A 16,315-nucleotide genomic window follows, 5' to 3' on the forward strand; every position below is an offset into this window, starting at 1 on the left:
GCTCCAGGAGTGAACCAGTGGAAGAAGACCTTTCTCTCTGTTTCTCTCTCACTGTAGCTCTGCCTGTCCAAAACAAACAAACAAACAAAACAACAACAACAACAACAACAAAAAAACAACAACAAACAAACAAACAAACAAAAAACTATGAACTTAAAAAAAAAAAAAAAAGAATCCATGAAGGAAGTACTGGTGGCTATCTGCCCTTAAGACTGTAGAGAATGTTCTCTGTGCCCCTTAGTCCCTGCATGTGTCTAATTCCCAAGCCTTGGTCATTCAGTGACTCTGAGGGCACCAAAAATTAAAGCTGTTCAGAGTGCAAAGAAGATTGAGTTTTTGATTAAGAGTATGGGAAGGAAGAACAGTATCTCTGACTTTGAAGCCCAAACTTAATTATTCATTTTGTGTGTATGTGTGTGTGTGTGTGTGTGTGTGTAAAGCTTCTATATTTGTTTTATCTAGTGAAGATAGGTCAAGTTTTCTTTTTCTTTCATTTTTTTCTAACAAATAATGTTCCTCTGTTTTAATCTGTATTTTTTTGTTATAACTGAATTCCATAACTGGGCAACATTTATAGAAAAGCATTTTACTCATCCCATGGTTTTGAAAGCTGGAAGGTGCAAGAGCAGACAGCTTCATCTATGAGGTCCTTCTTGCCAGTGGAAACTGCGGAGTCCCAAGGCAGTGCCAGGGCATCACAAGGCTAGGGGAGCTGAGCATGCTAGCTCAGCCTCTCTTTTTCTTCTACTAAATCCATAGTCCCCTAGAATTAAGGCTCTGCCTTGATGGTCTCATTTAACCTTAATTGTCTCACAAAGTTCTCACCACCAAATTCCAGCTGTGTGCTCACCTTGTTAATGCTTCAGGATAGGGATTAAATTTCAACCTGACTTTGGTAGGGACATTCAAACCAAAGCAATTACAGTAGCCAATCCACTCCATTATTTACCCTTATCTGGTAGATGTAATGTGCAAATGTTGGACAAAGGTGGAATGGAAGATTAGTTAATTTGAGTCGTACTCACCAGGTCATGGTAGAAGTCAACCACAGTCTGACCTTGGAGCTACATCAACAGTTACATCACAGTCTACAGTGTTAATGATTTTGATAATAGTTCCATCACATAGCTTTAATGAAAGTTTCTAGTCTTTCCATGAGTGGAGGCTCTGGATTCTGATCCCCTTTTGTTTGTGTTCTCAAACTTGAAAGCACAGACAATGCTGTGGAGAACAAATTTCATGGAACCAAATGGAGTTTCACCACTCCTTTTATTACCTTAGGTAACACTGTGATACTTGACTGGTTTTGTCATCTGGAAGATGAGGGAAATATCTAGGGTTTCTTCCAGGTCCGCTCAGTGTTGAACAGACAACAGAAGAATAATGTGTATCCCACTCTCTTCTGTCCCCAACTGTCTTCTCCTGAGCTGACTTCACTGGGAAATGCTCCTTACATCAATATTTTAGTTTCCATTACCTGCATAGCACCATATTGTATTTAATTCTATGGCCCCATGTTGCTGTAAAACTGACCGATGGTTCTTATGGAAACTTTGCATCCTCTGGGAGAAGCAAGCATTTACAAGTAGAGAAGGGGTTCTCACTCTTTTCCCTCTATGCCTGTGAAGTCTCTTCTTCCTGGGTGAAGAAGAAAGATTCTATTCTGGACCACATTAAGTTCTTATCTTGGTAATTGGATTTATGGATCAGTTCACATAGGTTTCATAATAGTTAAAGTCATAGGTGATTGCTCAATGTCAGATGCAGAGCCAAAATTTTTAGACCTCGTATTCCATCTATATAGTCATGTCATAATGAGGGTACCATGCTCTCTCCTGTTTTACAGACAGGGTTCCTTTGTCAGCTTGCTAGGACTGTTGTAGCACACACTGGGGCCTTAAGCAACAGGGATATATTTTTTTCACAATTTTGATGTCTAGAAGTCCAAGTTCAAGGTGCCAGAAGGATTAGTATCTACTCAGGGCTATGAGCATCATTTTTCTTCCAGTGTATATGCCTGTGTCCAAATTTCCTCTTGTTATAGGGATTTCAGTCATATAAGATGAGGCCCTAGCTTAATGACCTCATTTTAATTAGCTTACTTCTGTAAAGACCCTGTTTTAAATAAAATTACATTCTGAGGTACTCTGGTTAGAGCTCTTTCAATGAACTCTTTAGGGGCCACAATTCATCCCACAGCAGAATATCCAGAGAGGTTTATTAACCTCCTTAGAATCATACAGCTACAGTGAGGCCAAAAATTATATTGACCTCAATGACTATGCATGACCTTATTTCCTGTATTTTGCAGTTCCATTTAATTGTTGCAAAGTCTAAGGCAGAAGCAGGAGAGAGCACAGGACTGCACTCCACATTTTCGTAGAGTTTAGTAGCCATGGAAGGTAAACTGAAGGTGATTTGATGGCAAGTGGCCAGTGTTGGACCCTGCAGAGGAACCTTAAATTCTGCTAAGATTAATCAGGTCTCTGTCCACCAGGGAGTATCTGGTACCTCAGCAACATGCACAGGCTTGTCCAAGCTCGAATAAATTTCTAATTTTTATTAATTTGAAAGGTAGAGCAAGACACACACAGACATGGGTGCATGCACTCACACAGAGAGAGGCAGAGAGAGGGACAGAGAAGAGGGAGGGGAGAGAGAGATATATCGTTCATTCACTGTTTCATTCCCCAAAGGGCTGCAAACAGCCAAGGCTGAACCAGGAGCTCCACCTGAGTCTCCCATGTGAGTGGCAGGGGCAAAACCTTTGGGTCATCTTCCACTGCTTTCCCAGGCATATTAGCATGAGCCAGATCAGAAGCAGAGCAGACAGTATTCCTATCAACACTCTGATATGGGATGCCATGCCAGCATCTCAGGTGGTGGCTTATCCCAATGTGTCACATGTGGGCCTCTTACAAAGTTTTTAATTCACACTGTTCCTCAAACGTTTTTTATACCTACTCCGCCATCTGAAGACTGTTCAGATGGCAGAAACACATTATGTGATGGCTCTGCTGCCTGTGTCTTGTTTGCATTCCAGTTGGGAGAAGCACAACCTACCAGTTACACACTGGTCATAACACATCAGATGGCAGAATGCTATAAGGACAACATAAAGCACGACAAGGTGGTAGAAGGGGATCAAAAACATGACAATCTGAGGCAAGTTCTCCAGGCCGAAGAATATCAGACAGAAAGGGCCCCTGGGTGGGATTGAACTCATCTACTCAGGGAGCAGCAAAGGGTGTGGGTCAGGGGAGCATGTGAGCAAGAGAGAGGGTGACGGAACATGAGTCTCAAATATGCAAGGCCATGTGAGACGTCGGGGTTTCATTCTAGATGTAATGTGAAACCTTTGAGGGGGGGGTTTAAGTGTGAGTGTGTGCTCTTTTTACATCTTGAAAAGGTTATTCTGAAGGTTGTGTGGAGAATGAACTGTGTGCTGGGGTTGGGGTGGAGACAGCGGAAGCAGAGGCCAGGTTACGATCATTATTCAGTTAATTATTCAGAATGTCACATTGCTATAGTCCCACTTAACTGTGGTTCTGTTTTTCTGACTTTTGGATACTTGGGGTCAGTTGTGGTCCAAAAATATTAAATGGAAAATTCCAGAAATACATAATTCAGAAGTTAAACTGCACAATTCTGAGTAACATAATGTGCTCTCTCACTGTCCCAGATATGAATTCTCCATCTGTCCAGTATAGCCACGCTGTTTATGTTACTTCCCATTAGTCACTTTGTTGCTGTATTGGGTTATCAGGTTACTCTTCATAGTATCAAAGTGCTTGTGTTCAAATAGCTCTTGTTTTACTCAGCAATGGCCCCAAACTGTAAGGGTAGCAATGCTGACAATTTTATTACAGTATATTTATAATCATATTATATTTATATATAAATAATATTAGTGCATATTATATATTATAATTATAGTTATAATTGTACTATTTTATTAAGCATTGTTAATCTCTTACTGTACTTAATTTATAAAGCAAGTTTCATAGTGAGTATGCACGTATTGGAAAAAACATAATATTTATAGAGTTCAGGACCATCCGTTGTTTCAAGCATCCCACTGAGGGTCTTGGAACATAGCCCCATGTCCGCTGGGGCATATATAAATATACATGGAGACCAGAAGTATTCCAGTTTTATTTTTGTCCTGACCATGGAGTCTATTTTCTGTGATCTTGAACCAGGCTTTGAAAAGTCTTAAAAGAGAGAGAAAACATGCATCATTAAGTAATGACAAAGTTTGAATATTTTCTTCCTTTACATTTGTGAGCAAGTGATGAAATGTGGGCTTCCGAGTATGGAGGGAATGTAGGGACAGTCAGAGCACTGTTTGCCTCCAGATGATGGAGCCAGTGTGGTCATCAAATTCACTCCAAAAGGTCACATCCAGAAAGAAGGACTTTTTGCTGGAATTATTAATATTCCCGTGAATATTCATCCCCCACAAAAGCAGCCTCCTGTCTGGCTGGAATCCAGAAGACAAGGCCTCTGCTGACTGATCTAGTACCAACTCTGCTACAAAGAATCTCCTGGTATCCTGTCTGGCTTCCAGGCTGGAAACTGCCTTCACTTTCCAGGCAGTCCCAGCGATTCCTCTGCAACCCAATTCTTTTCAAAGTTCTGGGCCAAGTCCCACAGAGAAAGAGCCAGGAAATACTGGCCACCAAAGCTTTTCAGGTTCGAGGAGGCAAAGAACCTAACAACGCTGGCTTGTCGTGGCTTACTTGGAGCTGAGCCTCCTAGGAACGATTCCTGTAAGTGGCCTGAATATATATTTTGTTACTCGCTGCAATAACACGGTAGGACATTGCCCCTGTTGAGAGCACTCCAGAGCAGGCAGTAATTACTGGCAGTGGAACTAATCACTGTGTATATACCTTTGTAAATCTGGCTCTCCTTGGTGCAAATTTCTTTAACACCCCAAAAAGTTGGGTATAGATTTCTGTGACATTTGCATTCACCTGAGCCTTTAGGGGACTGTCACACTATGATTGGACAAATGAGAATGGTGTGGCAGAAAAGTCCAAAATGTCCATACAATTTTAGATGCTGGTTCCTGGGCGTGAAATTAGAAAAAGTTTCAGTGGCTGTATACTTCCTCAATGCACTAAATCTGAATCAAAATGACATGAAAAACCCTAGTTACTTTAGCAATAAATTCTCTTATTTGTAAGAAACTATTTTGTGTGTGTTTAGGGCCTCACATTACATAAAAAGGAGGGGGGGACCCTGCAGGTAACTTACCACATTCAAGGAGAGTGTTTCCTTTTTAAAATAAGATTATAATCGATTTCAAAAATTGCTTTGAGAGAGGAATGTCACAGTGGGACAACTTCCAATTGTATCAAATGCTAGCAAAAATCAATTCTTTTTCTTCCTGTTTATTTTTCATAATCACTTTTATAGGTTTGTTAGTCACAAAACACATTTGGTTTAAAAGTCTTAGCTGATTCTGTATCTGACTTTTTAAAATAAATTGAAATGAATTTAAGTATTCATTTTAACCAGAGAAATCAATACACGAGGGGTGAGCATTTAGCTCAGTGGTTATGATGCCATTTGTGACCCCACATCCCAAGTCTGATTGCCTACCTTTGAGTCTCGGGTGCATTTCCAATTCCTGCTTCCTGCTAATGCACACCCTAGGGGGGCAGCAGATGATGCCTCAAACACTTGGGTCTCTGCCCCCAGTGTGGGAAATTCAGATTGAATCCTGGCTGTTGCAGGCATTTGGGAGGTGAGCCAGCAGATGGAAGATCTCTGTCTGTCTGTCTCTCTGCCTTCCAAATAAAATGAAAATAAATGAATACAAATTAGAAGAAAAGAGAGAGAGCAGTACCTGTGAAAAACAGAAAGGGCTGTAATTTTCTCGAAGTCCTAAGCTGTAGAGAAAACATTCCTTAAGGAGGAGAGAGGGGACTCTAAATGGACATAACTGTGGATGCCCCACACAGAAAAAAGAGAAAGACCTTAAGTAAAGTGCACTCGGTGATACTTATCTGAGTTTAGCGTCAAGGAGAGGAGGGGTTAGTTTACATAGAAAATATTACAAACATAGCTTCCACTGGTTTTATAAGGTATCCTACATTTTTCTTCTTATGATGAGTTTGTAATCTCTGAGCACATGTCTCTGTACAGTAGGTAGCTTAGGTAATTTAGAAGTATATTAATGACAAGATGTAGCTAGCCCCAGTCTAAGATGGTCACAAATAATTTGCACAGATGTCTGTCCACATGCAGATAATACACTTTAATTATATTTTTGATCTGTTGCCCAAAAATAAAACAGCCAACCATTGGTCTGGTTACTTAGTTTCCAGGAATACTTTAAGGAGGGGAATGGCATGCATTCCACATCAGGTAACAGCTTTCCAGTTCTTGGTGTGTTTATGATGGTGTAGAGACATAATGCCCCACTGGGAAGGTGGCTGCACACGTGTCCACACCTAGGACAGACATCGCTCACCAGTCATAACGATTTTTCTTCTGGGTCCAGACAGAGCTTCAGAATCTTTCTCAACACAAAACTCTGGGCAGCCACCACAATTGTTCAAAAAACAGATGTCCAGGATGAAGCTTCATTACTGCCCCTGACATAGTACCAGAAGCTCCCTTGACCCCCATCCACAGCTTTGCTATCAATAGTCTCAGTTAACCATAGTCAAATGTAGTCCAAAAACATTAAATGGAAAATTCCACAAATGAATAATACATAGGTTTTAAACTGCTGGCTATTCTCAGTCGCACGATTAAATCTTGGACCATTTTGCTACATCTTGCATGAAATGTGAATCATCATCCCTTGGTCCAGTAGAACCACACTGGACACATTACCCATTTGCTGGCTAGCTACTTAGAACCTGTCTTGGTAATTGGATAAACTGTTGTGGTATCACATTGCTTATGTTCAGATAACCTTTATTTTCCATAATGATAGACCTTAAGTACAAGAATAGTGATGTCCCCAAGGTTTCCACTGAAATCCTAATGGACGGGATGAATATGCTGACAGATGAATAGAAAGAGAAGTTCAGAGGAGTCATTGCTGACAAGTAGGGAGAACTAAAGACTGTCAAAATGCCAAGGTTAAGTCTTAATGCCTTAAGAAATTTTTGGGGTTTACAAGTAAATAATTTGAGATTTAAGAGCGTTTTTTTTTCTGTAATGCCAAAAAGCTCCATTCTTGTCCCATTTCTTAATTGCATGATTAAATGTAAACATAGAAGGCATACTAAGTAAGGTCAATAAGAATGATACTGAAAATAACATCACTTATTTGCCAAACACCTACTTTGAGCATGGTAGATATGTGTGTGTTTGTATATGTGTGTATGCGTGTGTGTATGTATGTGTGTGAGATAGAGAAATCATACAAAATGGACTTCTAAGAAGATGAGAAACTTAAGCAAGGTCAATAAGAGAGAAAGTAGAGAAGACAGTATGCAATCCCAGTTTTGTGTGATCCTCCAAATACATGTTCTCCCTAATCCACCATGGTAGTGTCCACATTTGCAAATAACACAATAGCTGGTGTTTTAGGTGACAACCAAGACAGAAGATAGTGGCTCCATTAGAAGTATGGTTCTGAGGTCAGATTAAATCAAACAACACTCGATTTAAAACCCATGTAGCACAGTTGCTTTTCTAAGATTCAAGGGCATTTCAAAAAATTCATGGTAAATGGAGTTGATGATAAGTTGATTCCAGTGAAAAGATTTTTGAAATCTATGACTAGATTTTTTCATAATGGGCATTTTTAATAAACTTTATGGGGAACATGTATGACTTGACCATTTTTCCATTGAAAAGACTTAAAAGACTTAAAAGTTTTATTTTACTAAACTGAAAATGTGCCAATGAGCTTGGATTTCACTAATAGACAAAAAAGTGTCCAACCTGATGGAGGTGCTATGTGGAAGCAGGGGAGGAGTTTCAAGAAACTTCTTCTTTTCCCAAGAGTGATAAAGAACTCACAGAAGTAGGTCTCTGGTGGGAAATCACGTTTGATATTTTAGTTTAACATTTCTTTGGTTAAAATGAGAAATTGAGCTTCCATTAAGTAAAAAGTCTATATTTTCCATGGTTGACACAGGAGGTTTGCTTCTGGAATTCATATTGCATTACAGTTTTTTTAAGAAGTGATTAAAAAAAATTAAGAGGCAGCAAGAGAGAGAGAGAGAGAGAGAGAGAGATCCCATCCACTGTTTCATGCCCAAATGCACACAGTAACCAGGACTGGACGAGGACAAAGCCAGGAGTAAGGAAGTTAGCCTAGGCCTGCCACATGGGAGGCAGGGACCCAAGCGCTTGAGCTATTACCTGCTGCATTCCAGGATCTGTATCACCAGGAAGCTGGAACTGGGAGCTGAGCTAGGATGTGGCTGTCTTACCTAGCATCTTAGCCAGTAGGCCAATGCCTGCCCATTTTGGCTGATTTTAAGTGATCATCAGGTGAACAGTCTCAGAGAGGCGTGTGGGACCTGTTCCTCCATCGGGCAACTTGTGCTTTTCTGGTCTTACTGCAAAAATATTCGCTGGAATATTTTCTTTTTCCTACTCAAGTATAGCATCTGGGTCAAATTTGCATACTTCAGTTTTAAAAGAAGCCACGACAGAAACCCAGTTAACTATGACCATATGACACTTATTTAAAAAATATTTTAATATCCTCTATAGATTGGCATCTTAGCAACCATAGTCTGGCCCAACCTTTGTCCAGTTCCAAATAAAAATAACTCAAACTGCATTTTGGAACATTCACTACAGAATTCTTTGCTTGTATGACTTTAAACACAGAATTCTCTGCTTGTATGACTTTAAACACAACTCCTTCCTTCCTCATTACTCACAATTCCGAGTTAAATTGAATAGGAAATGAGTGGATGGTATGGAAATTCAAATAAAGGTGTTGCATACAAGGCTTGTGTTATTCCAATGGGTATGCAAAATTTGGCAATATCGCCTAATGTACTTCTCTCACCTGACAAAATGAAGGGGGAAACCCTAAGTAGAAAGTGTTTCTGTGGTATTCCTTGGTATTTTCCAAGTGTTTTTGACAATGATTTAAGTGGTGTTCCAGGTTTTAGAACATAATTGTATTTAGCTTCCAGTTTTCCATATTACTAAGAAGTGGCATGTGTAGCTTAATGAACTCCATGGTGTTTTCAAACGAGGCGTGCAGAGACTGGACAATGCTGCATAACTAGTCTTGAAAATCTACACTGGCAGGGGCCAGCTCTATGGCCCAGTTGGTTAAAGCCCTGGCCTGCAGCACCAGCATCCCATATGAGAGCTGGTTCAAGTCCCGACTACTCCACTTTCAATCCAGCTCTCTGCTATGGCCTGGTAAAACAGTGGAGGATAGCCCAAGTTCTTGGCCCCTGCACCCATGTAGGAGACCTAGAGGAGGCAACTGGCTCCTGGCTTTGGATCAGTTAAGTTCTGGCCATTGCAGCCATTCGGAGAGTGAACCAGCAGGTGGAAGACCTCTCTCTCTCTCTGGCTCTACCTCTCTCTGTAACTCTGTCTTCCAAATAAATAAAAAATAAAATCTTTTAGGCATAAAGAAAATCTACATTGGCATAATGGGGAAGAACAATGAATAAAAGACCCTCTTTTTTATTTTTAAACTTTACTTATTCCCATTTTTCCAATATTTTATTTCAGTATAGTTTTAAATTTGTAAAATAAAAATTGTGAGGTAGAGTTCCCATATGCCCCTCACCTCATTTCCCTGTTATTAACATCTCATGTTAGTGTATTTGTCAAAGTTAATTACCCATGCCCAGCTTCCCATAATTTTTTCATTCAAACTCCTTTTATCTCTGCCACATCTATGAACCTCTAGTCATCAATATTCTGTGTTTAGATTGAGGGTTTTTTTAGAGAATATGCATTCATTGTTTGTCTCTCTGTGTCTAGATTATTTATTTCACTCAATGTTATGTCCTTCAAAGTCCATCTATTTAATTTTATTTTTTAAGGTTTTATTTATTTATTTATTTGACAGGTAGAGTTATAGACAGTGAGATGGAGAGACAGAGAGAATGGTCTTCCTTCCCTTGGTTCACTCCCCAAATGGCAGCAATGGCCAGAGCTGCTCCGATTAGAAACCAGGAACCAGAGCCCATATGGGATGCCAGCACCACAGGCAGAGGATTAATCTAGTGCACCATGGCGCCGGCCCAAAAATCCATCTATTTTGCTGTAAATGATAGGTCTTCAGTCTTTTTTTATGCCTGAACAGTATTCTCTCTCTCTCTCTCTCTCTCTCACTTGTTAAATCCATTCATCTGATGATAGACACCTTGGTCGATTCTATGTCTTGGATTTTGTGAACAGTGCTGCTTTAAACATAGTGGTGTAATTATTTCTTTGATGCAATGAGTCGTGTCTTTTGGACATATACCCAGTATTAAGATTGCTGGATCATATGGCAGTTCCATTTCTAGTTTTTAAAAAACTCCCCATCCGGTTTTCAGTAGTGGTGGCAACATCAACTTACATTGCCAGCATGATCCCCTTTCTCAATATCCTGGACAGCATTTTTTATTCTCCACCTTTCTAAAAAAAGCAGCATCACACATTTCAATAGACACTATAAGTGTTTGTAGTATTTTATTATGATTTTGATCATGGAAAATTCCATGCCCTCTAAGCTGCTTGGTTAGATTCAGAGGTGTGGCCATACCCTAGTCCTTTCTCTTCGTGGAGCTTTGAGAGTGAAAGCAAATAATATTTAAATACTAAACAAACAAAACTCCTACTAACCTGCTTGTCTGGGAATTTCCCACTCTCTGAAGCTTCAAGATTAGGGTGATACCCACTGGGACTAAATATACATTTCTCAGCTTTGACTGTTCAATTAGATTTTGTTTGTGTTCAGAGAAAACAATTTAATGAAAAGTAAAGTTTGTTTAAAAGTAAATTTTCAAAATTTTGCTTTCACATATCAAGAACCAGGCTTGTAGGACTCAGATCAAGAGTTTCTTTCTTTTTTTAGATTTATTTAATTTATTTGAAATACAGTGCTACAGAGAGAGATAGAGATAGAGATAGAGAGATAGAGAGAGAGAGATCTTCCATCTGCTTCACTCCCCAAGTGGCTGCAACTGCTAGAGCTGAGCTGATCTGAAGCCAGGAGCTTCTTCTGGGTCTCTCATGTGGGTTTAGGGACCACCCAAAGTCTTGGGTCATCCTCCACTGCTTTCCCAGCTGCGTTAGCAGGGAGCTGGATTGGAAGTGGAGCAGACAGGACTTGACTCAGCACCTATATGGGATCCATTTTGGCCATGGATTCTTTTATCCGGATATAGAAGCTATCCTCTTATGGCAGCTAAGATATGAGATCTGATACTACAAGAGAAGCTAAAAATGCAATGGAGAGAGAGGTAATGTCCTAAACCCAAAACTTACCCCCACAGGCATTCCAAGGAGGAAAGAGACAAAGATAGGAGAAACAAGAAACTAGCATCACGTCAGATCTTTTCTTCCCTGTGTGGCCATCAGCCTGGACACAGAAGATGTATAAGACAGGGTAAAAGGAATTTGGAGAAATGTGAACATGACCTGTATTCATCGTCTGACCCTCAGAGGAGATTGCCTGGCAAAGAACCCAAACAGTTATCCAACATGGTCGCCACACTGAGTTGATTAAGCAAGAGAGATGTGGGGATTCGATAAGCTATTGGGAGCCTGGTTTTGTGTTTCCTTAGGGTCTTGGTCCATTTTCCATTGCTATATCTTAATAGAATGGGCTGGATAATTTATAAAGAAGAAATTTAGAACAAAAAATACTAAAAGAGATAAAGTATTAAGTTGTTCATCAACAGTCTAGGGCAAGGGCTGATCAAGTCACCATTTCTCATAGTGTCCATTTCACTTCAACAGGTTTCCTTTTTGGTGCTCAGTCAGTTGTCACCGATCAGGGAGAACATATGATATTTGTCCCTTTGGGACTGGCTTAATTCACTCAGCATGATGTTTTCCAAATTCCTCAATCTTGTTGCAAATGACCGGGTTTCTTTGTTTTTGACTGCTGTATAGTATTCAATAGAGTACATGTCCCATAATTTCTTTATCCAGTCTACTGTTGATGGGCATTTAGGTTGGTTCCAGGCCTTAGCTATTGTGAATTGAGCTGCAATAAACATTAATGTGCAGACAGCTTGTTTGTTTGCCAATTTCATTTCCTTTGGGTAAATTCCAAGGAGTGGGATGGCTGGGTTGAATGGTAGGGTTATATTCAGGTTTCTGAGGAATCTCCAGACTGACTTCCATAGTGGCTTAACCAGTTTGCCGTCCTACCAACAGTGGGTTCGTGTCCCTTTTTCCCCACATCCTCTCCAGCATCTGTTGTTGGTAGATTTCTGAATGTGAGCCATTCTAACTGGGGTGAGGTGAAACCTCACTGTGGTTTTGATTTGCATTTCCCTGATTGCTAATGATCCTGAACATTTTTTCATGTGTCTGTTGGCCATTTGGATTTCCTCTTTTGAAAAATGTCTACTGAGGCCCTCGGCCCATCTCTTGAGTGGGTTGTTTGTTTTGTTTTTGTGGAGTTTCTTGATCTTTTTGTAGATTCTGGTTATTAATCCATTATCAGTTGCATAGCTAGCAAATATTTTTCCCACTCTGCTGTTTGCCTCTTCACTTTCCTGACTGTTTCTTTTGCAGTACAGAAACTTCTCAATTTGATGCAATTCCAATAGTTGATTTTGGCTTTGACTGCCTGTGCCTCCCGGGTCTTTTCCAGAAATTCTTTGCCTGTGCCAATATCTTGAAGGGTTTCTCCAATGTTCTCTAATAATTTGATGGTGTTGGGTCGTAGTTTAGGTCTTTAATCCATGTTGAGTGGATTTTTGTGTAAGGTGTAAGGTATGGGTCTTGCTTCACGCTTCTGCACGTGGAAATCCAGATCTCCCAGCACCATTTATTGAATAGACTGTAGTTACTCCAGGAATTGGTTTTAGATCCTTGATCAAATATAAGTTGGCTGTAGATGCTTGAGTTGATTTCTGGTGTTTCTATTCTGTTCCATTGGTCTATCCATCTGTTTCTGTACCAGTACCATGTTGTTTTGATAACAACTGCCCTGTAGTATGTCCTGAAATCTAGTATTGTGCTATCTCTTGCTTTGTTTTTGTTGTACAGGATTTCTTTAGCTATTTGAGGTCTCCTGGGTCTCCATATGAATTTCAGCACCAATTTTTCCAGATATGAGAAGAAGGTCTTTGGTATTTTGATTGGTATCATATTGAATCTATAAATTGCTTTTGGGAGAATGGACATTTTGATGATATTGATTCTTCCAATCCATGAGCATGGAAGATTTTTCCATTTTTTGGTATCCTCTTCTATTTCTTTCTTTAAGATTTTGTAATTCTCATCGTAGAGGTCTTTGACATCCTTGGTTAAGTTTATTCCAAGGTATTTGATTGTTTTTGTGGCTATTGTGATCAGCCGTGGCATTGCCTGTGTATACAAAGGCTGTTGATTATTGTGCATTGATTTTATATCCTGCTACTTTGCCAAACAATTCAAACCATTGGTTGAACTCTGTAATTAATTCACAATTATTCTTAAGTGTTGAAACTTAACTGAAAAGTGATCCCTGTTAAATGTAAGAGTGGGAATAAGAGAGGGAAGAGATATACAGTTTGGGACATGCTCAAGCAGACTTGCCCCAAATGGTGCCAGGGGATTCCAACTCAATCCCATCAAGGTGGCATGTACCAGTGCCATTTCACTAGTCCAAATGATCAATTTCTGTTCATAATTGATCATAATGATAGATCTAAGAGTCAAAGGGATCACATTAACAAGACTACTGTCTGCTAATACTAACTGATAGAATCAAAAAGGAAGAGAATGATCCAACATGGGAAGCGGGATACACAGCAGACTCATAGAATGGTGGATGTCCTAAACAGCATTCCGGCCTCAGAATCAGCCCTTAAGGCATTCAGATCCAGCTGAAAAGACCATGAGAGGATTTCAGGCATGGAAATCCAAGACACTCTGGAAAAAAAAAAATGACCTAAATGAAAGATCTCTGCGAGTGAGACCCAGTGGAAAGAATGGGCCATAAAAGAAGGAGGTACCTTTCTCTGAAGGGAGGAGAGAGTTTCCACTTTGACTATGTCCTTGTCTAAATAAGATCAGAGTTGGTGAACTCAAAATGCTTCCATAACCTTGGCAACTCATGACAAGAGCCTAGGGTGATTACTGATGCCATAAACAAGAGTGTCAATTTGTTAAGTCAACAACAGGAGTCACTGTGCACTTACCCCTCATGTAGGATCTTTGTCCTTATGTGTTGTTCAAATCTGATTTAATGCTGTAACTAGTACTCAAACAGTATTTTATACTTTGTGTTTCTGTGTGGGTACAACTGTTGAAATCTTTACTTAGTATATACTAAATTGATCTTCTGTATATAAAGATAATTGAAAATGAATCTTGATGTGAATGGAATGGGAGAAGGAGCAGGAGAGGGAAGGGTTGTGGATGGCAGGTAAGTTATGGGAGGGGGGTGGAAAGCCATTGTAATCCATAAGCTATACTTTGCAAATTTATATTCATTAATTAAAAGTTAAAAAGAAATAGCCACTGACTCCTGAATTGACTTTTGAGGATCTGGATTGAGGCAGGCCATCAGAGAATGAACCACTCACGCTGCATGGTGTAGGTGCCTACAGATTTCTAAAAAAAAAAAATAGAATAAATTCATTCAGCTTATGGTTCTGGAGTCTGACAAGTCCAAGAGTACAGCACCAGCATCAGGTGAGGGACTTCATGATGTAATATAACATGGTGCAGGGAGCCCATGGTGAGAAGCAGCAAGTCTGGCAGATCCTGTCTCTCTTCTTCTTGTAAAACCATTAGTTATATCATAGGAGCCCTGCCTTCATGAATTCATATAACCCTGATTACTTCCCAAATACCCTTTCACTTAATACTGTTAGAATGGTAATTTTTTAAAAGACTTATGTATTTATTTGAAAGGTAGTGTTACACAGAGAGAGGAGAGGCAGGGAGAGAGAGAGGTCTTCCTTTCACTGGTTCACTCCCCAATTGGCTGCAATGACTGGAGCTGCACTGATCCAAAGCCAGGAGCCAGGAGTTTCATTCAGGTCTCCCACATGGGTGCAGGGTCCCAAGGACTTGGACTATCTTGTACTGCTTTCTCAGGGCATAGCCTAGAATGAAAGTGGAGCAGCCAGGACTTGAACAGTCTTTCATACGGGATACCTCATTGCAGGCAGAGGCTTTACTCAGCATGCCACAGGGCCGGTCCCATAATTATTATTTTTTAAATCCAGAAACCTTTTGTTTAATGTATACGAACTTCATGTATTTCATAAATACAACTTTAGGAACATAGTGATTTATCCCAACCTACTCGCCCTCCCATTCACCCTTCTTTCTCCTCCCTCTCCTATTCCCATTCTTATTTTTTACTAAGATCTATTTTCAATTGACTTTATACATATAAGATTAACTGGACACTAATTAAAGTGTACAACAAATAGTCTATAAAAAACTGCTCCTCAACAGTTGAGACAAGGGCTCTTCAAAGTTATTGCATCTCAAAGTGTCAATTGCACTTCTATAGGTTACCTTTTAGGTACTCTATTACTTATCACAGATCAGGGAGAACATATGGTATTTGTTTTTTTGGGAATGACTTATTTCACTAAGTATGTTTTCCAGTTGCATCCATTTTGTTGCAAATGACAGGATTTCAGTTTTTATTGCTGTGTAGTATTCCATGATGCATATATCCCATAATTTCTTTATCTAGTCTTCAGCTGATGGACAATTAAATCTCTATATGAATTTCAGAGGGGACAACCATTCAAACCGTAGCAGCAAGCCGTCTCAAGTTCTCAGGTGATGTTGTGGGAGCTAGAGAACATCATGTGTACACAGAAAGGCAAGGAGGCAGGCAGGCAGCTGGTGGAAAGCAAAGGGCCTATTGTTCACATGGGCTACTGTGAAGAGGCTGAGCTGCAGAAGAGGCTGTGGGATGGACAGCCAAGACAGGGTCAAAGGCAGCTAGGACAGAGAAAGAGAGAGGTCCACCATGCTATGAGCCTCAGAGCTAGAGATGAGACCACACGGGTAGCTAGCGGCAACCTGAGACCTGGGGATCTTCTGTCATAAGGATGCCCATGAAGCCCAGGTACGCAACAATCATCAGCCTAGGCAGTGGCCCAGCTCTGAGACCATCAGGGAGCCATGCTGTGAACTGAACCATCAGCTTCTTTCCTTCCTCATGAGGTCATGTACACTG

The sequence above is a fragment of the Oryctolagus cuniculus genome, chromosome 6 (assembly GCF_964237555.1).
Source record: "Oryctolagus cuniculus chromosome 6, mOryCun1.1, whole genome shotgun sequence".
Lineage (NCBI taxonomy): Eukaryota > Metazoa > Chordata > Mammalia > Lagomorpha > Leporidae > Oryctolagus > Oryctolagus cuniculus.